The 22,150-nt window shown below is 39.2% G+C and overlaps 1 non-coding gene across 1 annotated transcript; it reads left to right on the plus strand.

The window, feature by feature from the left end:
* Positions 1-18,898: 18,898 nt before the first annotated feature.
* On the plus strand, positions 18,899-18,980 carry Trnas-cga. The gene has a single exon. It is a non-coding gene; the product is annotated as a tRNA-Ser (tRNA).
* The last annotated feature ends 3,170 nt before the right edge of the window (positions 18,981-22,150 follow it).

Genomic DNA, 22,150 nt, shown 5'->3' on the forward strand with positions numbered 1-22,150 from the left:
CAAGAGGACCTCCACTGTCCACATGCAAACCGCACGGTCATAGAAATATTACACATACTATCAAAAGTTACATACTGGTTCCGTACCTCCTGTAAAGGTTGCCGAAAGAGTATAATCATTCTAACAAATTTTTTAAAGCAATACCATATGTATTATAGTTATAACTAGATATTTTGCCATAAAAATGTATGAAAGTGAAAAAATGACAATAAAATTGAATGATAAGAATTTTCAAGTATGATTGCACGTACCCAAACGTTTGGGTAAAACCGAATTAAATCATACCCTTACCTCAACTCAGAAGTTATGTAATCCCTCGAGTGGGTGGGACGGCAGATGAGAGTTCATTGGAGTTTCTCCATCGTGACAGCTACTTCAAGCACCATCGATCGTTATGGTTAGGGACCCGGAGAACCTGGAAAGAAAGAAAATCACTCAGATCGAATCAAGAAATATGTTTTCCAAATCGGGTATCCAGTTCTTCGTCCTGCAATGATCCCGAAACTTATTATTTTAATTATTTACTTGACATGCTTAAGTATAATAATAGCTCACGATATGAAAAGGGAAAATATTTTATTCAAATTTAAAAGAAATTGATTTAAAAAAAAATTGGTCAGTCCATGGTAAAGTCCTCGCCTGCCAATCCGTAGGTCGTGGGTTCGAATCCCACCTGGGTAGGTGATCCCTAACCAGGGCATGGATGTTTCTGTCGTATTTGTTAATGTTGAAAACCCGTTGTAAAGGCCACAATGTGTTGCTTACGGGGAAATTGGAAATAAATAAATAATGAACTATTATATAAGAAGAAAACACAAGCATAGTAAGCAGACACAATCAGACCGCAAAATTAAAAAAAAATTCTGCCACGCATCCTGTTTGGCTACATTAGCAGAGAAAATAGCAATGGTAATGACTCACTCTTAAGATCAGAAATGAATTCAACCCTAGATATAGCAGCGGAGGAGAAACATCGCTTGTTTTTTAGTAGTATGAATTGATGATTGACTGAGTGAGTTAAGAAATAGTTGTGGGTGAAATAAGGGGTACAGTGCAGTCCTGAAGGCATTGAGCCAATTTCTCACAACGGAAGAGGCATCATGCTATCCACTAACTCAGTGTTTTAACTACAAAAAATCATTCATATGATATTTAATTTCATGCATGGGCATCAAATATATGCATAATAATGATGGAGGTATTCATATCAATAAAACACTAAACACACGTTTGTTTGCTGTTTTATTACATCTAAATAATGTTAACACGTTAAAAATAATAAATTTGCAGCAAAAAATCGCGTACCCCAAATTAAATGCTTTAAAAAGTTGTTAATAATGTTTGTTTGAATTATAAAACCCATTTAAAAACTTTGCAATGAATATCGCGAAGTAATTAGCATACAACGTATTGTACCGCGAGTTGTGGCGTGGCGTCTTATCAGACGCCAAAAGCAGCAAAATATTCGTATTAATTCCAGAAAAACGAAAAAACATATAATCGTATTGGTGACTAATACAGTAGCATAAAATAATACTATTCAAGGAAGGTCAGTGTTTGAAGTCTTGTATTCCAGTTTGAATTCCCACCTAAGATTATTCGTTATTCTTTTGTTCAGAGTAAGTCAAATTTGTGTTGAATAAGTAAGTCAAATTGTGTAACTCCCCCCATGTGTTCCGGTGCCGTGGGCAGGCAGTCAGCTCGTAGTCAGATAGAACGATTGTACTCGAGATTTCTCCTTATTATGTTTTTGACACACATTATCTATTTGAAACATTGCCTTTTCTATTATCTAAAACCGCCTGGTCCTTCGGAACATTATCTTCAAAACTATCGTGTACAGTCAGTTTCCTAACTTTGAAAATACGATGTGGGTAAATAAAAGAAAATGGCTAGGCGTGTGGTAGACGCCACGCGACCAACGGAGGGTTAAGGTTGGAATGAATAGGTGAGGTAGAGTTCACTCCAGACTAAGACACAGACTGGTGAATTTCACACATACAGGGCTGGAGGGGTCAGTTCCATTCCCTAGGCCATCTCAGACTTCGAGGATTTTGATTGCGGGTATCCGAGGGCTTCATCCGGGCTTTGAGCACGGTACCCAACACTCTGTATCCAAGTGCTTCGCCGGGTAGAGCATCTACTCACTAGGCTATCTTGTTCACATTACTGAACTACCTCCACGTACTACCCCGCACGCCGCGCCGCCTCAATATGTGTGCTCATTAGGCTGGACCAAAAAAAATTCATTTTTTTATTTCGAAGTTGTAATGGCGCGGAATAGTTTCGATGTATACAGACAGAACAAGAGCAAAATAAATATCAAAATCGGGTGGCATCTTCCGGTAGCGCATAGGCCCTAAATTTGGACAAAATATGGAAAAAAACTTCATTTTTACAATTATTTTTTTAACTTTTGAATTAGATGTTTTACACATTAACATTACAAAATGAACACAACTCATTCATAAAAATTTTACATAAATAAATGTACGTTGGAATGATTTTACTGCGGAGCTCCTAAGGCTTGCTCTGATTCTGTATTGCCAGGGTTGTAGGAATTCTATACTTTTTCGTGCGGCCGAATATATTTATCGTGTACACATTATGTAATCGCATTTATCGGACCAGGAAATATGGCGACGATCTAAGATGGTGTTCCTTATCGCTCTGAAAAATATCTGTTCTCAATCCCACGAAAAAAGTGATGGAGGAAATGACCGTGTGATTCTGAAAATGACGAATCAAGCGATCACTCTTTCGGTCCCTGAAAAACCTATCGCTGTGGCTATCACTCTGGGGGATACTTTCGAGGTATTATTAGAATAAGAAATTGCAATATTTCCTCTGAGTTTTATTATTACCCAACGCGTTTCGTCGTTACAAACAACATTATCAATTGTAAGTTTTACAGATTCAGTCTTCAATTGGTGGAAGTTAGATATATTTAATTAAATAAAAGATCGTAGCACTTTCTCACAAGAATTTTTCATGCGTTGTACGAACTAAAAATTCTTGTGGAAAAGTGCTACGATCTTTTATTTATTTAAATATTATCAAGTGTAACCAGTGTTAGAGAGTTTGTTTGTAACGACGAAACGCGTTGTGTAATAATAAATCTCAGCAGAAATATTGCAATGTCTTATTTTAATAATATTAAGAACTTCCACCATATCGTGCCCAACATCATAAAAGATGTACTGAATAGTAGAGGCCTTCACGTTGTAGAAATCCATCTTACTGATTTATGAATGAAAAACTTTGCTGTTTCTACAATTTGGAACTGTATTTTCCTGACTAGTTTCGATACACTGTATCATATTCATAGGACTAGCAGTACAAGTAGCGTCGTTGTGGGTTATATACCAAAAGGGGAAGAGTGGAAGGGGTGGGGAGGGGAAAGGGGTGGAGTAGTGGAAGTGAGGGAATATGGAAAGTCCTAGAAAGGGAATATGGAAGCTCTAGGAATACAAGATATGACTTTCCAGGCTTTACGGAGATATATTTCCATCGTTTGTATTGCGTTCATTGACTCAAATTCCATTTATACGAGTACGAATTGACTGACAATAGGGTAGTTTCCTTCATCAAAGAAAACGAAATGCATTGATTGCTATTCGTTACCCGCCATTAGGGTTTTCATAATATACAAATTATTTGGTTTTAGAAATCCCAGTTTAAAGAATGGCAATGGTCAATTTTAACCTCATTTGTAAAAGGCCAGATTGGCGCCCATGCGATTCCACTCCACGTGACGTCACAGGGACCGGCTTTCTACACAAGAGGATAGGAGTTTTACATCGTCTGAGATTACCAATGCATGCATGAGTCACAGAGCTCAGAGAAACATCTCTTACTAATCACGTATTAAAATTGTCTAAGGTCGGAAAGTTGCCTTCGTTTGATAAGGTAGTAATAATCCATATTTAAGCCAAGCGCTACCAGCTAGCAGGGTACTCTGCTACCAGCTCTGTATCAGCGCTCAAGCCTCGCGCCAAGGTCATCTCAGAGGGCGGCAGCGGGAACCAGAAATACGTCACACGGACTTTTCCCATTATTCCTACTTAGCCGTCGCGTTTTAGCGCGTTTCAAAATGTTCACTCTTCGTTTAATCACGAAAATAGATATCGTCATTTAAAAATCTAAAAGCGTGAAATACGTAATCCAGGAGTAATAATCTTTCGATTTAGGCAGTAAAAAAATAATAGGAAACCACCCTATTGTCATATCAATCTCTGGACAATGTACATAATGCGAAAAAGCTTCGAACATGTTTCACATGAAAATCCTGGAATCGGAATGCGGCAGTAAGAGAAGGACGCTTCTCCAGAGCGCTTGCGGAAATAGCGGCGAATCTGGAGATTCTTATATAAAGGAGGAGAGGGGAGTCCAGAATTACGGGGAGCGAAGGATAGGGCCCGAAATTATTTCGGTCGTGAGTAGTGGAGGGGGTGGATGTGGGGGGGACGAGGTGGAGGAGGGGGCGTGGGTGATCTCTCCTCGTAGCTGGAGGCGGCGTGCGACCCGACTTATCTGCTCTCGGCACGAGGCAAAAATGCAAGGGGAAGAGGAGTCCGCTATTCGGAAGAACGTGACTAAAAGAGTGGTGGAAACCTCAGGAGGATGAATTCACTTCTGAAAACAAAAAAGGCATAGAAATGTGATTACAATGGAGCGCAGTCCAAAGGACTTATTGAAAACGGGGCAATGGGGACAAATGATACCGTGGAAATAACACTCTCCCATGAAATATGAAAAAAATCGGTTCGAAATTTGATACAACAGTATGAACAAAGATCTGCATCTACTTACTGCCCCGTAAACCGTGGCGGGAAGCATTAGGACCCCAGCCATTAACAATGAAAAGGAAATGTTCGACCGAAGGTCCACCAATCATTCATTAAAGTCCTTTATTTCTCGGGGAAAAACGAAGTCCCATACCTATCCGTTCGGCAAGCTACTATTTCTCTCTTAATTTATCATTTATACCGAACCTAAAAATATTGTGAGTAATGTAATATATAGAGAGTAATATAGTGGGTAATTCTAATGTGATATTCTCGGTTTCGTATGAAAGATACTCATCTCTTATTGTTCAAGAAATCTAAGCTTAGCACGTGGACTCCGAGTCTCCAACGGCTCCCAGCTTAATTGTTTCAACATCTGTGTAACGCATCCTGTACGCCCGTAGCAGTATTTGACGAATCGTGCAGATTTCCTAGGTGCACGGATAAAGTCAATCTGCACCGGAGCCCATGTGCTCGGTGCATATTGAAGATGTGGTCGGACAAGAACAAAATACCTTTACTTTTTCATCCAAAAATCTTCCAACATCTTCCTTAACAGTCGTCTTAAGGCCACTGCCACAAATATTTATTCTGCGTATTACCCGGGATATGTTCTAAATTATCATAACTCCCAGATATATCACTTAATCTGTCGCTTTTATGCTGACACCAAAATTCTGTTCAATGATAAAATAAGATGTTAGCAATCGGAGAATTTTAGCTAAATATAAAATAAAAGATTTACGGGGGAAAGCTCGAATGAAGTTTAATCAGATACTTCAATAACACGGTTGAAAAACCGGCAAGACTGATAGCTATGGATGTATACTCAAGAGGATTTAGAATACACTGTAAAATACAGATATTCCTTGATCAGCGAATGATTCAAGGAAATCTTCACTGCTCTTTGTGTTTAATTTTACCGCTTTTTTGAAATCTTCCCGTAAGAATTAAGCAATAAATTCTCACCATCATTCCCCTACTTAAAACTATTTTAACTGTAGGAAAGAATGGGCCGAGGAGTGAGGCAAGGCTGTCCTCTATCGTCGCTGCTCTTTAACGTGTACGCTGAAGAGATGGTAAGGGAAGCGTTGAATGAGTTAGACGTTGGAAGAAAAGTGGGAGGAATGATGCTCAAATCAGTGAGAGTCGCGGACGAACAGGCGTTGATTAGCCAGTCAGCGAGGGGGCTTCAAGCTCTAGTGGATGCGTTAGACGAGCGTTGCGAGGAGTATGGGATGAGGATTAATCACAAGAAAACTAAGATTATGCGGTTTTGTAAAGCATCACGAGAGAGGAATGTGAGACTTAAGATAAAAGTGGGATAAGATATTCATCTGCAAAATTCACCAAAGAATGACTTCCACTTTTTTCTTCAAATCAATTATTTCGAGCACAATAGGGCACAGTATAGGATAGCGGAAGAGAAAGTTGCGTTAAACCAATCTTAGGATTGTAGACTTATGATGACTTATGATGAAGTTAGAACTCATAGTAAAAAGAGAGGCACCCAGACTGCTTGAGAAAGGTGTTTTTGTTGTTGCAAACATTTCGGCACATTTCCCCTTTTTCCATTCCACTCAGGTTGGACCATTGTGCTTCAGACATGGGAAGGATTAAAAAAGGGAATAAATTTCTAAATAAAGAAAGGCGTCGATAAATGTATACGTGGAAAAAGGAGAATAAGGAGTAACGGAAAAAATTTCGCTTCGGAGGGAACAACAGCAAGAGAATCTTTGCTGAAAGAGGCTGTCAAGATAACGCCGACTTCTCTTGACTTGGAAAAGGGCGGGGAGATATTAAGGCCTCGTCTTGATGGCTTCTTCCGCGCTCCACTGATTCCGAACAAACATGCAAACTGAATGCCGAGCATTGTGAGAGATAGAGTGGTCGGGGAAGGAAGAAGATCGATGAAGAATGAGGATGATGAAGAGTTGTTGAAAATCGCGAACATTCACGACGAAAATCGCAGGCATTGAGATTCGTGAGCTCCAAAAAGGGTGGTTTCCTATTATTTTTTATTGCCTAAATCGAAAGATTATTACTCCTGGAGTAGTACGTATTTCACGCTTTCGGATTTTTTAATGACGATATCTAGTTTTCGATACCTATTTTTCGATTTTAAACGATGGCGCCCTTTCTTTGACTCTTGTCAATATATAATTCGTCGCAAAGGTTCCTCCCAAATTTGATGTGAGTCGGAGGGAGGCCGCATGGTTTTGATTCGACCGACCGACGGATTCCGACGGGCGCCCGGAGGAGTAGAAAGCGCGGGAAAGATGCGTGTGGCAATTGTTTGCGCGAGACGAGCCGCGTGGAAATTCCGAGGAAGAGGAAGTTGAGGCGAGGCGTAGTCTCATCCTCCTCCTTGCGACTCGGGAAAATTAATCACTCGACAAACAAACGCGTGAGCGAATCGGATTCAAGAAACTTTGAGAGGTTTGCACTCACCTGCGAGTCGAGGTCGAGACGAAGACAATCTCACCTATCGAAATCAGTGAATCACATCGTGAAAGTATTTTCAGCCAAATCCTCATTAACACTCATTGCTCATGCTGAGGTTTAATAAAGTCTGCGCTCACTCTGAGGAGAGGTTTTTACGGAGTATGCACGGAGTGTGTCCACCTTTGTTGACAACAGTTTCGCCGACATTGAAGAGGGCTTCTTCATGTCGATGAAGGGCACGGAGCACAGAGATATCGACCGTCTTTTATCGGGGATGGCAAGTAGAACGAAACGAAAGTATAAACATGTTGAAATAGTTCTTGGAATGCAGGTCAATGTATGTTATGCAAAACAGTTTTAGCCAACGTTTCTGTTTATTTTAAACTATCGTCAGGGCTTAACGTTGTACATATTTATTGATATACAAGAACTATTACACTCTACACTCCAAGAACTATTTTAGCATGAATTAAACGAGGTCAGGATAAGGGAAAAAAAGAAAGTATAAACTAGTAAAATGTCAATAGTTTCGTTCCCGGGAGCGAAATGCAGAAACAAAACTAAAATGAATTAAACTCAGGGTCGAAACGAAATCGGAGTCAAAACTACTTGGGGTCGAAACTAAACCAAAACTCTGGGACGAAACGAAACACTGAATATGTTTCGCACCGGAGGGACCACGTGCTTCACCTTCGAACGGTTTAATTTCGACCCACACACCGAGTATGAAGTACGGTTGAATGATGGAGAGGTTCGTCCTACCGCCATTAGTACTAAGGGGCACTCATTTTTTACCACTAACAGGTGAACGGTGAACACAAACTGGCCATTCCATTTTTAAGCTCAATGTTTTAACCTGTCTACACGTATGTCAAACGTAATAAACAGAAACTATTCCCTCTTTTCCACCTTCACTCAGCTTCTGGGATCGGAACTTAACTATGAGCAGCGGAGTTTCGATTATTAATTTAGTTTAATTCTCGGGAGTAAAGGTTCGTCCCGGGTCGAAACTAAACTCCTTGGTGATTTTAATATCTAAACTCAAACTAAACCCAGGCCTCGTATTTTCGTTTCGCTCATGGTCGCAAAGAAACATTTTCGTTTCGTTTCACTTGCCATTCCTCTTTTTACACACATCCGTGTTGTCTTGTCATTGATACATGTAAGAGGCCGGAGATTTCTAATTGGTCCCTCTTCTCGGGCATTTTCCTTTTCCTATTATTGGAAGACGGCTAATGGCTATTTAAATGATGGGAAGGAATCTGCCCTTCATCAACCTGAAGAAGGCAGCTGCAATGCCGGCGAAACATGTGTCTACAAATATGGACACAAGCAGTGTACTGTATATCCCGGAATCCTCTCCGCTGAATATTCACCACACAGCGAAAGGTTTTACAAAGATTTCTGCGCCCACGCTTACGTACGACAGCTGTACTGTTCCGTTCATGGTAGAAATACATTATATACAATACTAAGTGATAGTACTTGAATTTTTGAACGATTAGGTTGCGAAAAGTTGATTGCTTCCAAGGTTTGAGAATCAAAAATCTAAATCATGACAAAGGGTCTAGCAGGTTAAGATGATGAAAAGTGCCCCCTGATATTTTGAGAAATAAAAAATATACACTTAAAGTTCATCAAAAATATGAAACTGATCAACAATCGTTGCTCTCAACAATCAAACCAAATATCCTCCTGGAATGCATAGATGCAAATGGTGCAAAGCAGTTATTCGTGTTCTTGACCATGTTTCACCAATTAAAAAAATATGAAAAAAATAGGATTATACTTTCAGATAGGGGTGATAACATATTTTTTCGGCGTGTCTATTGTTTCCTAAAAATTTTAATTTAATTATGAAAATTTCAAACTTATGTAAAAGTTGAGTCTTCGGTTCAAAATTTTTGAAAAAAATCAGAATGATAGACCATAGTAGTGTTCACAATTAACATTATTTTATAAAAATAGACACTAGAGATATGGTTAAAAAACTGAAAATCGTGTTTAGATTTTTTCTGAGATTATTTTCCATTATTGAGGTCTGAAACTTTGCGAAAACACATAATTTTGTATGCATTTTAAGTTTATATTTTTTATTTCTCAAAATATCGGGGGGCACTTTTCACCATCGTAACCTGCTAGACCCTTAAGGCCTTTTTTGAATTTTTTGTAATTTGAAATCCCAGTATTTTGTTAAAAATCTCATATTCAATTCCTGAAAGAAATAATCCTCTGAAAATGAAGGAAGGAAAAAAAAATGCCCCTTAAAAATTCCAGGCAGTACTTCATTTCGACGATCATTTTTTAACGATTTAATTTACAATTTTCGATGATCATAGAATAAATATTTCTAATGTTATCAAGGGATAAATACGCGATTAAATCAAAACTTGGAGCTTGGACGTGGTGGAAGGGCTCCATATTATCAATAACAGACACCTCCTTACTTCTAAAAAATACTTATAAAAATTCCTTTAACCGAAAAGATATTTTCTGTATTTCATTATGGTGTATTAGCCGTAACGGGTCGTAGAAATTTTTATCAGTATTTTGTAGTAGTAACAAAGTGTCTGTTATTGTTACTAAATACGCGATTTAAAAATAATAGTATGTAAGGGATTTTTCCTCATATTTCGGAATCATGTATCAAGGCGAAAAAATTCAAACCAACATCATCATCACCTTGAAGACAATGAGGTAGTTAGCCATTGAAACGTCGGCAGGAGATGACCTAACCTGGTTGAAAAACGGAGAAGAATTCATCTCATTAGTTCGCCCGGAAATAACTAAATCCTATACTCCCGTCACTCAGTATTATTAGCGGGTTTTCATCCAGGCAGCGAAAGGGTGGCTAGACCTAATGGGCACGAATAGTACACTTATTACAGGTATTTAGTATTACGATCCAACTATCCCGTTAACATGCATTACCACATCAAGTACCTAACTCTTCCACGGGTCTTTAGTATGTCTCAACCTCCTTCGGAACCACAGTTTATAAATTAGTAATGAAATTATTTTCAATTAAAAAAAATGTGTAAACAATATCAAAAACAATAAAAACAGCAAACAAAGTCCATGAAATTTGCAGCATAAATTGCAAATGAACATGGAAATGGAAAAAACAAAAGAAAGTTATCAGATTGGTAACAAAAAACATTATAAAAATGAAAAATATAAAGAAATGTAAAATTTCACCAGTTAAACTGTTCATTTAACCTGTTTATTCTGCTCAATTATTTCTTAATTTCGCAAAAAATATTAGATTTAAGCTTCATTTTCACACACACACACCAATTTGCACCAACAACAATACAAATGTGCAATTTTAAATGCAATTACTTTTTAAAAACAGGCTGTTTGGGGTGAGTTTTGGACTCACCGGAACAGCTTCCGGATACACGCCCTCGGCGCGGAAAATAGGGGGGTTTCCTTCATCAATGAAAACGAAAGGCATTGATTGCGATTCGTTACCCACCATTAGTGTATTCATAAAATACAGATTATTTGGTTTTAGAAATCCCAGTTCAGACGAATGGCAATGGACAATTTTATCCTCATTTGAAAAAGGCCAGATTGGCGCCCATACGATGCCACTCCACGTGACGTCACAGGGACCTAGTTTCTATACGAGTAGAAAGGAGTTTTACACCGTTTGTGATTACCAATGCATGCACGAGGCACAGAGCTAAGGGAAACATATCTTAACAATCACCTATCAAAAATGCCTGTTGTCGGAAAGTTTCCTTCGCTTGTTAGGGTATTAATAATCCTTATTTAAGCCATGCGCTACCTGCTAGCAGGGTACTCTGCTACCTGATAGCAGCCTGCATCCTATCAGCGCTCATAGCCTAGCCCCAAGGTCACCTCACACGGCGACAGCGGGAACCAGAATGGCGTCACACTGGCTTTTCCCAGCATTCATACTTAGCCGTCACGTTTTCGCGCGCTTGAAATTTTTCACTTTTCATTTAATCGCGAAAAATAGATATCGTCATTAAAAAATCTAAAAGCGTGAAATATGTACTCCGGGAGTAATAATCTTTCGATTTAGGCAATAAAAAATTAATAGGAAACCACTCTGTTGTCGTGATACGGTGGACAGACCGAAGCCGAAGATGATGATGGTGACGATCTGCGAAAGTGAAAAGCGTGGGAGTTGCGAGCGCTTTTTTTCTCCTTCATTTAATTTTGTTTACATTTTTTTTCCACGGCTGAAACGGTGGCAGTGTCTGCGGAGATGGAATCGGAGGCAGCGAGAGTGGACCACGGAGAGGAAAGCAGTCGGCGGTTGTGCAATTGGGACGGACGGGGAAGACGTAGTAAAAGAGAAAGTCCATTAGCGACTTTTATCCCCGTGGCCCTCTCCAAAATTCCTCCCCTCTCTTCAAAAGGAGAGAGAACTCTCCATGCGTATTTTTTACTCTTTCGGGAAAACGCTAATGGAAAACGAAAGAACTTCCCGAAAGATATATGGGAAGTGATCCGAGGAAGGGGATGGGTAGGGAAATACATAATGGAAAGGCGTAGCGAGGCGGAATTCGCTCCACGATTTCTCGAATTATTATTCTCGTTTCCGACCTGAACAATCGGTGTCGAATTCCCAAAACCAGTTGGTTGGTGATGCTACGGAAAATGAGGATAGGTCAGCCGTTTGTTTACGGTTTCAAGGCTTAATTGAGATGGTCTTTATCCTCATTATTGTAATCCATTGAATAGGGTGGTTTCCTTTTATTTTTTCATTGCCTAAATCGAAAGCTTATTACTCCTAGAATACGCATTTCACAATTTTAGATTTTTTAATGACGATATCTATTTTTCACGATTGAATGAAAAGTGAAATTTTTTAAGCGTGCGAAAACGCGACGGCTAAGTATGAAATCCGGGAAAAGACCGTGTGACGTCATTCTGGATCCCACTGTCGCCATGTGAGGTGACCTTGGGGCGAGGCTATGAGCGCAGCAGGTAGTAGCAGAGTACCCAGCTAGGAGGTAGCTTAAATAAGGATTATTAATACCCTATCAAACGAAGGAAACTTCCGACGTTGGGCAATTTTAACAGGTGATTAATTATCAAGGGATGTTTCCCTGACCTCTGTGCCACCTGCTTGCATTGGTAACCTCAGACAGCACCTGCTAGCAGAGTACCCTGCTAGCTGGTAGCGCTTGGCTTAAATAATGATTATTAATACCATATCAAACGAAGAAAACTTTCCGACCTTAGCCAGTTTTAATATTAAGACATGTTTCCCCGAGCCCTGTGCCTCATGCATGCATTGGTAATCTCAGACGATGTAAAACTCCTATCTACTCGTAAAAAAACTAGGTCCCTGTGACGTCACGTGGAGTGGCATCGCATGGGCGCCAATCTTGCCTTTTTCAAATGAGGATAAAATTGACCAATGCCATTCGTCTAAACTGGTATTTCTAAAACGAAATAAGTTAAATATTATGAATACACTAATGGTGGCTAATAACGAATCGCAATCAATGCCTTTCGTTTTATTTGGTGAAGGAAACTACCCTATCGATAATATTCATCGCCATTATTGTAATCCACTGAATTTTCAGTCGCTGCTTATCCAATGAATGGATGCACCAATTATTATTTACTATAGTCGAGCCGAGGAGTGAAATATAACAAGACAGCCAATCAGTGAAGACCTTTGATGGCGGTTGGATAAAGGAGGGTAAGGTACCGTTACGAAAAAAATATTGTGGCTTTTATTTACACCAGCTGATTGTGTCAAATTGTACACTTTTTATTAATTTTTTGAAAATACGAGAAAGCTACATCAATATGTCATTAATTCATTAAGTTGCAGAGAGAAGCAACCTTACATACTACTGCCACCTTCACCTGACTGCTTTTAAATTCCGATTAACATAAACAGGAATTTGGCCTGGAATTTCTATTCGCTCTTGTGAGTACTTCAAGTATGTTTTTCACTATCCACTCCGGTAGGTCTTTGAGTTTTACTTAGTAATATTCCTAGAAACAAAAGCAATTTTCTTGCAGGGGAGGTTTCATCATGAAGGCAAATGCTGTACTGGAAGCCTTTCAATTCAATGATATCCTCACCTCTTTACCGGTACCCAATTGCTTCTTCATTATTTTTTAACCTTTGGCATTTGTGTAAGCCTTTTGTATATATTAATTAAGGGGTGAGAAGCCAAGGTGTAGAAGTGGTTTATTTTTCTTAACGGAGTTAGCAACTGATATTAGGCAAATAAAACAATCTAGATAAACTAGATGATTCCTATTGCATTTGATTCTCCACTCGATGCCAGCACAGAATAGAGACCCACTCGTATCTCCTCTTTGGTATGGCGTGTTTTGGCGCAAATACGTCAGTATTGCGCTTCTTTTCCTGCATTTATGTGGAGCGAACTTATTGTTTGTGCTTTGTTTTGTTTGTCTACTGTTGGCAAGGAGGGTGGAATATGTTGGACGGGATACCACTGATTCCGAGCGTGGAGCGAAATGGGACAGGAATAGGGGTGCTTGGGAAGGATTAGCCACCCCTAATTTGACCAAAACATTGGCAAACCCATAAGGGTCAATAATGAAATATTTGGTGAAATATTTGGTCAAGGTCACTCCTTAATAAATTTAAAATAAATTACGTATGGTAGAACGCACACCGTAAACCATTTTTTCTTACTTCATCGGTGGGTACAACCCAGTGGCGGCGCGTGCGTATACACATGTTAGCAAGTGCACACCCAAAGATGAATGAATTATAAAAGAAAACTATTCCTTTGCAACGAGAAGGATAAAAATCCTGTCTGCATATGCAAGAAACATGAGGCTCCGATCGCTACAGCTATCTCCTTTTCGAATTCACCGCTCTACAAACGTGCGATCCCGTGGCATCGCGCTGGGCGCATTTTCGGTCTCTGCGATCGCTTGTGGGTGCTCTGGCGGGATGAAGTAAGCGGGGGGGTATGTACAGTTCAAATGGGAGATGGGAGCAGACTCAAAACGATGCGAGTGCGCACGCGCATATTTTTGGTGAGTGACTCGGTGGTAGTGTAGTGGTGTAGCCGCCACCTACACTACCTGTGCCCAGGATTCTAGTCCGTCTGCAACAGAGTCATTTCTATGGCCGTTTTCTACACTACTTACTCATAGGGTGTAAGGAAAGAAGAATGAATTTCACCTACCGTCACTTGTAAAGGTGTTTTTAGAATAATTATTTTCATGCATGCTAATATTATTTCTATTCATACAATTTTAAGGGTAGAATATCCAGTGATATGTTTTGATTGCTATGTATTCTATTACGACGAAATATGATGCTCATGGATTAGTATTAACATAATATAATCAAATCATCCTATATCTGCTCTTATGCACACCCTAGATAAATTACCACCAGCCGCCACTGGTACAACCAGCTTAACTTAATATAAAATATTAGACGAGTCAGTGGCGTAACTATGGGGGGATGAGGGGGATAGATCCCCCCCCCCCAAAGTCTCAGAGAAATTAAAAAAAATCAAAACCATTGTCTAGTTTTGACTTATAATAACAGAATATGATTAAAGTTATTTTTTTTAGAGCCAAAATGATGTAAAATGTATTGCCTGGCATGCTATTTTTTAAAATTTTCCCGAACCGCCCAAGGGGGGAGGGAGAATGGCCACCCCAGGCCATCTCATCCCCCCAAAGCATACTCCTGGTTACGCCACTGTTACGAGTGTAAACTAGTCATTGTCCTACACTTATACAGATATTTCATTTTATTACAGCCAATGGGAATCTAACAATTATTATACAAAAATACATTTTTAAGGATATTACGCACCAGCAAAGTGGCTATCAGGACACAGCGTTTATAGATTAATAGAAGTATAGCGGATGAGGGGTAAACTACGATGACAATAACCGGCTAAACACTAGTGAATATGGTAGCAGTTTTCATTTAATGCATCGCATTTTCTCAGAACAAAACTTAGCCAACTCAAAGTACCAGTCACAGACTAAGTCGAAAAGTTGTAAAACTAATATGGTGGAACTCTGACCACACTAAAAAAAACTCGGAAACAGCGCCTCCAGTTATTTCTAACTCCTAGATTGTTGGCGGTGACCAGGGAGTGCAGATTGCTGCAGACGCTCATGTTTTTCAAGTCAACTTGTACATTTAAATCGCATTTGGCTCATTCTCCCACAATCGTGCAAAATTATGTCCATGGAATGCCATAAAAAAACCAAAACTGATAAATCAAAAATTAAGTGACATTATTTCGTGTAATCTTTTATTAATTTTAGTGACATATTAGCAAAGAAAAAAATTATATTCCCCAAATTTAATGTCCGCAGACTGTGATTCGTCATGTCCGTGGACACTGTCACTGTCCACAGGACAGTCCCACATGGATTTTCAAAGAGGTGTTTATTGTATTAACAACCTTTACTAAGTAATTTATTATAGAATCTATGATTAAACAAGTTACAACAATATAAACATTCCAAAATAGTCTTTTTGGTGTAATATCTATTATAGTTGCTTTTATTTCATGATAGGACCTATTATGAAATAAAAGCAACCCACTGCTTTTTCTCAAATGGGGCTATCTAAGCAAATACTGTTCATTCTCAATCCGGTATCTCTGTTATAGTTCAACTATAACTATAACAGAGATACCGGATTGAGAATCATCAGTACATGGAATCCAGATATCCGCAACATTTCGTTATCTTCCCCCTCCAGTCCTCACTCCTCACACCCTCCGCCCACCCCTCCCACCTGAAATAAAAAAGACAGCAAAAACCAAATCCCAGCATTGTTCCCTTGGAGGAGTGACCAGCAGTCGGTCGCGAAACGTCGGGGCAATCTCCATTACGACACGCGGCATACACCCGTATGTCACTTATTTTTGATCAAAGATATTGTCGGCTATATTAGGTTGATTGAGTATATACTTGCTTTAGTGAAAGTTTTAACGCTGGAAGAAAGATTTTGGTTCAGTTTTTTGAAAGAGCCAAGATCATCAGTCATGTCCGTGGACAGTTAAAAATTAGTAAAAGTAAAACCTTTTACTAATTACAATTGAGGTATCTTTTGTAGCTATAAAATGCAAGTTCAACGTAGTAAGGGTAGTGCCCTAACTTATTGTAAGTCCCAACTATAACTTAATTTAGAGGAAATCGTCATGTCCGTGGACGTCATGCCCGCGGACATTCAGTTCGTGAAATCTGCAGTCCATGAACATGACAGATGGTAACGGACATGACGATACCTACACTATGACCAGTTACAGAATGTCCAATGACAATTTTAAAAAAAATCTCCTGAGTAAACGCAATCTTCCTCTTCTGCTGTGTCCGTGGACATATATATCATTTCCGTAGACAGCAAAAAAGTAAAAATAAAAAATGTGAAAATATTACTAACTATCTCTGCCACTTACGTCATTAGATTGTACGATTGACAAACTGTAATTACACAATATTGGTTCTTATATAAACAAAAGTTAATTTTTTTAAATTTTGCCTGTAGGAAATGTACAAATTTTTGGAGATTGACCCATTTACGATACAGTCCACTAATTTTCTTAAAAGTTGATCTTCTCGTAGTATTCCTTCAGCGCGAAAAGAGGGTGAATGTCTCGCTCATCCAGATTTCGTTCTTTATATCGTCGCAAGTACAATTTCACACATTTCCGATGGAATTTACATCATCGCAAGGACTCTCACTCTCGGTGAAAAGTACGTCTGACAAGTGAACGACCACATTCGTCGGATCGCTGATTAGTAAGCGCCTGACAACAGGGGGTCCGTGCAACTTCCTCTCGTCCTCTTTTCGCATTCAATACAATCCATCGCTTCCCTCTTACCCCTTTTCCGTTGGCTCGGAGTGGAATAATCAGGGCAAGGAATTAGCGATTGTCGACTAATTTGCGAAAAGTGAGGAGATAATGGAGTGAAAGCCTCAAGACTCTCAGTTTTTCTTTCCCTCGTGCGCCTGGTAGTTCGCATCGTTTTCCCCTGGGAAGCAACGTCTTCAGCATTCACAAACAAAAACTCGCAGCTTTGCTCACTAAGCAGCTTTCCATTAGCAAAAGCAGTAATGGGGTATTTTTTAAGATCTTCCACACAGCATCTTCCACATAGAGAGAAATGTCACAGTAGGGAACTTTTATCCCGGTCATTCGCCAAATAAATCATCGATGAGAATCTTTAAACATGTATACGAATAAAAGAAACGAACACTCTATCACGCTACAAATTCAGTAGATTCCGGTTAATTGAGACATATCGGGACTTGTGCACTTTGCCCCAATTAAGCGGCTGCCCGCAATAAGGCGAACTCTCTTGTATATGGGCATAAAAAACATAGAAATGGTAGAAAGAAGACTAAAGAATGTTTATAATGCAACATAGGTTTATTAAACTATTAATTAGGTTAATAAATCAGCGATATAAGTTAATTTATTATCATTTTTAATAATTATATCATTTTTGTTAAAAGTATTTTTCACAGCCTCGGGCGACGCTGAATGAATGTCTCTTACTAAGTCCTATTAAAGTAATGTCCTATCCTTTTGCGGATACTATAACAACAAGAGCTTACAAAATAGGGCAATAATAGGAAAATTTGTGAAAAATAAGAGTAAATCAAAGGAGGAAAATATAAAAAAACTAGTATTCTGAAAACAAAAAATTTTAATTTCGTCGCGAGTATAGAGCCTATGTCGCCGACTCATGGCTCAATAAAGCGGCATGATGTCCCAATCAAGCGAAGAATACTCTGGGATATTCCTCTATTGGATTCTATTCTTCAAGATCTGCCCCAATTAAGCGGCTGCCCCAAGTAACCGGTGGACCCATTAAACGAAATCTACTATATTAAGCCTGACTAAGTCTTGAGATAATGCAGGTATATCACCGCGGATGGCAGGTGAACTGAATAAAGGGGGCCTAATGCCATCTATTAAAAGGCTTATATCTGTAGCCAATTCTGTCGCATTTTAATCGGCTTTCAAAAATGTCTGCGGCGCGGTGATGAGTGCAATGCGTTCCGATTTTTTCCAATGTTGGGGATCGGGTTGGTGTGGGAGCTAGGGAGTTGGCTTTTCACCTTGTGAGCTCGGGTTCAAATCCTGGCGGTGGCAGAGAATTTTCGGAGAATGCCCGATCCCTGCTTGAATATTGTGTGGAGGACATTTCAAGCGCAACACTCCGTCCGGCGGATAGGACGTTAAGCCGTGGTCCCCTTGGCGCCTTTCGTTAAGAGCAGGCTAATGCCGACGCCGGGTTTCTCTCCACCCTTTCTTATCTACCCTTCGCTCATAGCGCAAATGACCTCAAATATCGGTCGCCTTCTCCAAATACTATATTACTTTTTCCAATATTTTGCGTTATAATGTTTGTAATTGCGAGGAATTGCTTTGATAAGTTATGCATTTGATAGATCACATCATCATATATATACATTTCGGATAATACCCCTAATTAAACCATATTTACCCGCGAAACTCGAATCGATTTGTCCGTCAGCGACGCGAGTGGCGACTTTTGTAAACCCATTTAAATGCGCGGTGGGTGACGACACATTTAGAGGCCAACTTGAGGATCCTCTTTTCTAATAATCGCGGTTTTTGATATCTTTTATTTTGCATTTTTATTTGATTGCATCAAAAGTGATATTACGTCATCGAGCTGTGGTGTCCGAGTGGTTAAGGAGTTGGACTCGAAATCCAATGGGCTTTGCCCGCATAGGTTCGAATCCTGTCCACAGCGGAATTTTTTTACCTCCAAAACGCGCTCCACCTGAAGAGAATACAGTGTATTATAAGATAATATTTTTAAATAGCAATATATGTAATTTATTTTCAAAGAAAATAAAAACCTATCACGACCAGTCGTACTTTTATGCCAAAGATCTTAAAGAGGTTTGATTTGATTTGACGTAAAATTTTCACCGCCAATATTTGGAGAAGTAGGCGACAAATCGAAAAACGGTACTGAATTTTACGTTGTACAGGCTACATAGAATGTAAAAGAGAGCAGTGGCTGATACATATGGGGGTGCGTAAGGGGGCGCGCGAACCCCCCTTGCGGGGCCGACCGCATTGCCTAACATTGCAGAACAACAATTGTAACATTTTTATATCATAAGACAGCATTGTCTTATATATGCGCATTATGAGTTTAAACAAAAATTTCTGAAACTATGCATGAGTCTTAATTATTTGAATTTTGCTAAAAAAGTAAAGGCAGCTCAAGATATCTTTTGCGCAAACCCCCTTGAGTTTTTTTTCTGTATTCTCTGCCGAAAGAGAAGAAATACGTCGCTATGAAAAGGCTAGCGGATAAGAGAGAGGAATGGAGAGCTGCGTCAAACCAATCTTAGGATTGTTTACTAATGATCATGATTGGAATGGGCATTCCGATTTCTGTGCTCACTCCTTGCAATCGGTGGCTGTTCATACACAGACTTGGGACTGCATGTAAAGTTATATGTATCGCTCCTCCAGATTCCTCCGGTTACTCAGATGTTTAACGAATTAGGCCGGGAGCCAATGATGAGGCGGTGGCTGCGCACTAGGCTTAGATTCCATGAGCAATTGATGATAAATATAGTTGAGAGCGATACGGAGAATAACATACTAAAATCCCACTACATTTTTACAGGTCCGACAGAAGTGACACATTTAGAGAGATATTTTGCCTAACGGATAGATATGGGAATTCTTTTTTCCTCCCGAACAATAAAGGGCTTTTGATAAATACTAGGCGAAGTTTCGTTTCAGGATTTCCTTTATATTTTGCTAAGGGCTGATGTCCTACCGCACGCCTATTAAGGAGGCTTGCGGGGTATTATGCAGATGTAGATTCCAAGCCTATCTAGCATAATAGCATTGTCCTACTTGACTCGGAGCCAATTTATAATCACCCGCTGCATTCCTACACACAGGTATCCGTGCCACAAGAGAGCCAGCGTATTTTCTGCTATATGCTTCCCTTTATCGGATTGAATATTTCTCTATCACTCTCCTTACCTCAACTTAAATATCAGGGAAGGAGTTAAGAGTGATTTATGCGTTTTATGAACACAGTTAGGGATTTGAATCAGGTGAGTTTCCTCACAGTGCTTAACAATGCACAATTGCATTGCACACTCCATGGATTACGAAGAAAACGAACACACACACCTGCATTAATTGGTAAATAGACTCTGGAAAATCATGCTCTTAATCGTGTGATGGGAAGATTTACACAGCACCAACGCCATGCCTCTGTATTATTCTACAATCAATCGAACAATTTTTAGAACTATTCGTTAAGTAAGATATTGAAATATTTTCCACTGAATTTATTTTCATACTACGCCTGTCCTTTTTGCAACAGCAATATTTCCACGAACACTTATTGTAGTAACAAGGAAACACGTTGTACCAAAATAAATTAAGAAGAAATATTGCAATGACTTGTTCAAACAATTTTAATAACTTCCCCAACATAATGATATTGCTTACAGATGATAAAGCTACATGTCATTGAAGACTTTTTAGCACGTTGCTGGGCATATTTTACGGAATAAATTGTCTTGATGTTTGTTGAATCCGTGAAATATCTAGGAGTTAGACTCAATAATGATCTATCGTGGAATAAACATATTCGGGGAATAACCGGTCAAGCTAATCGTAAAATGGGTTTTGTTAAAAGAATATTAGGAAAGTGCGACGACAAAGTGAGACAAATTAGCTACTTTTCCCTCGTTAGACCACATTTAGAATACGCTGCCCGTGTTTGGGACCCTCATGAAAAAGGCTTAATAACAGAGTTAGAATGCGTGCAAAGAAGAGCTGCCAGGTACGTGAAAGGTCGTTACGATAGTCTTGTTTGTGTAACTTACCTCTTAAATAAACTCGGATGGGAATCTCTGTCGGACCGTAGATAGAAAAGTAGACTAAACCTTTTAGATAAATTCAAGAGCAGTGTCTTTTCTGACGAAGTTAACCATATCTTACGGACTCCAACATACTACGGAAGATCATATCATATAAATAAAATAAGAGAAATAGATTGTAGAACAGACAGGTTCAGAATGTCTTTTTTTCCACGATCAATAAGAGATTATAACGGTAGCGATAGAACTCGTAAATAGATTGCATGACTTGTAATGTAGCCTATTAACCTAATGCTGTTTCTAGTTTTAAAACTTAATGCATGTTTCTTAGTTTGATTATTATTTCTTACAGCATATAGTAGTATAATTTGTTAGTACACGTGACGTTTTTTGGACCTTGCGGTGTGCATGTGGGATTCCAATTGCATGCTGCATGCTGGTGATTGATCACCTCCTGCCAAACACCCTATCGCAGGGTGGATCGCAGGGTATCATTTAGATGTAGATGTACATGTCTTATTCACAGGCTACAATACTATCACTAGCTCATATTTGGTTTATATATTGGCGCGCACCACATCTGTACCCGCCACTGGTAGGACGCGAATCTATATATATGTATCAGAAAGTCCCCTAATGACCACTCACTCATTCACTCACTCATACAAATGTTTGGGGTGAACGAGACGAGATACGACAAAAAGTCTTATGAAGACTCCCTCTAAAATTGTTTGAAACCCCAGGAAAAATTATGAAAACAATAAATTTCCAATTATTTATCCGTCTATTCATATAAAATTGAGTATGGGGATTCGTTAAAAAAATTGCCACCAAATTCCAATGGCGGCGCGGCAGTCATACAAGCAAACAATCATAGCAACATATTTGTTTATGCAAACAAGAGGAGCTAAATTGGGAAAGAAGATAAAGGATTTAAAACGAAAAACTGATAGCGGTAAGGTAGGAAATTAAGAAAGTAATTTTTGAAATGTCTATTTCTTTACGCCTTCTTTCCACATGAACAAACATTTGTTTACATCAAAGCGTATTCAAATGA

Source organism: Ischnura elegans, chromosome 2 (genome assembly GCF_921293095.1).
Source record: "Ischnura elegans chromosome 2, ioIscEleg1.1, whole genome shotgun sequence".
Lineage (NCBI taxonomy): Eukaryota > Metazoa > Arthropoda > Insecta > Odonata > Coenagrionidae > Ischnura > Ischnura elegans.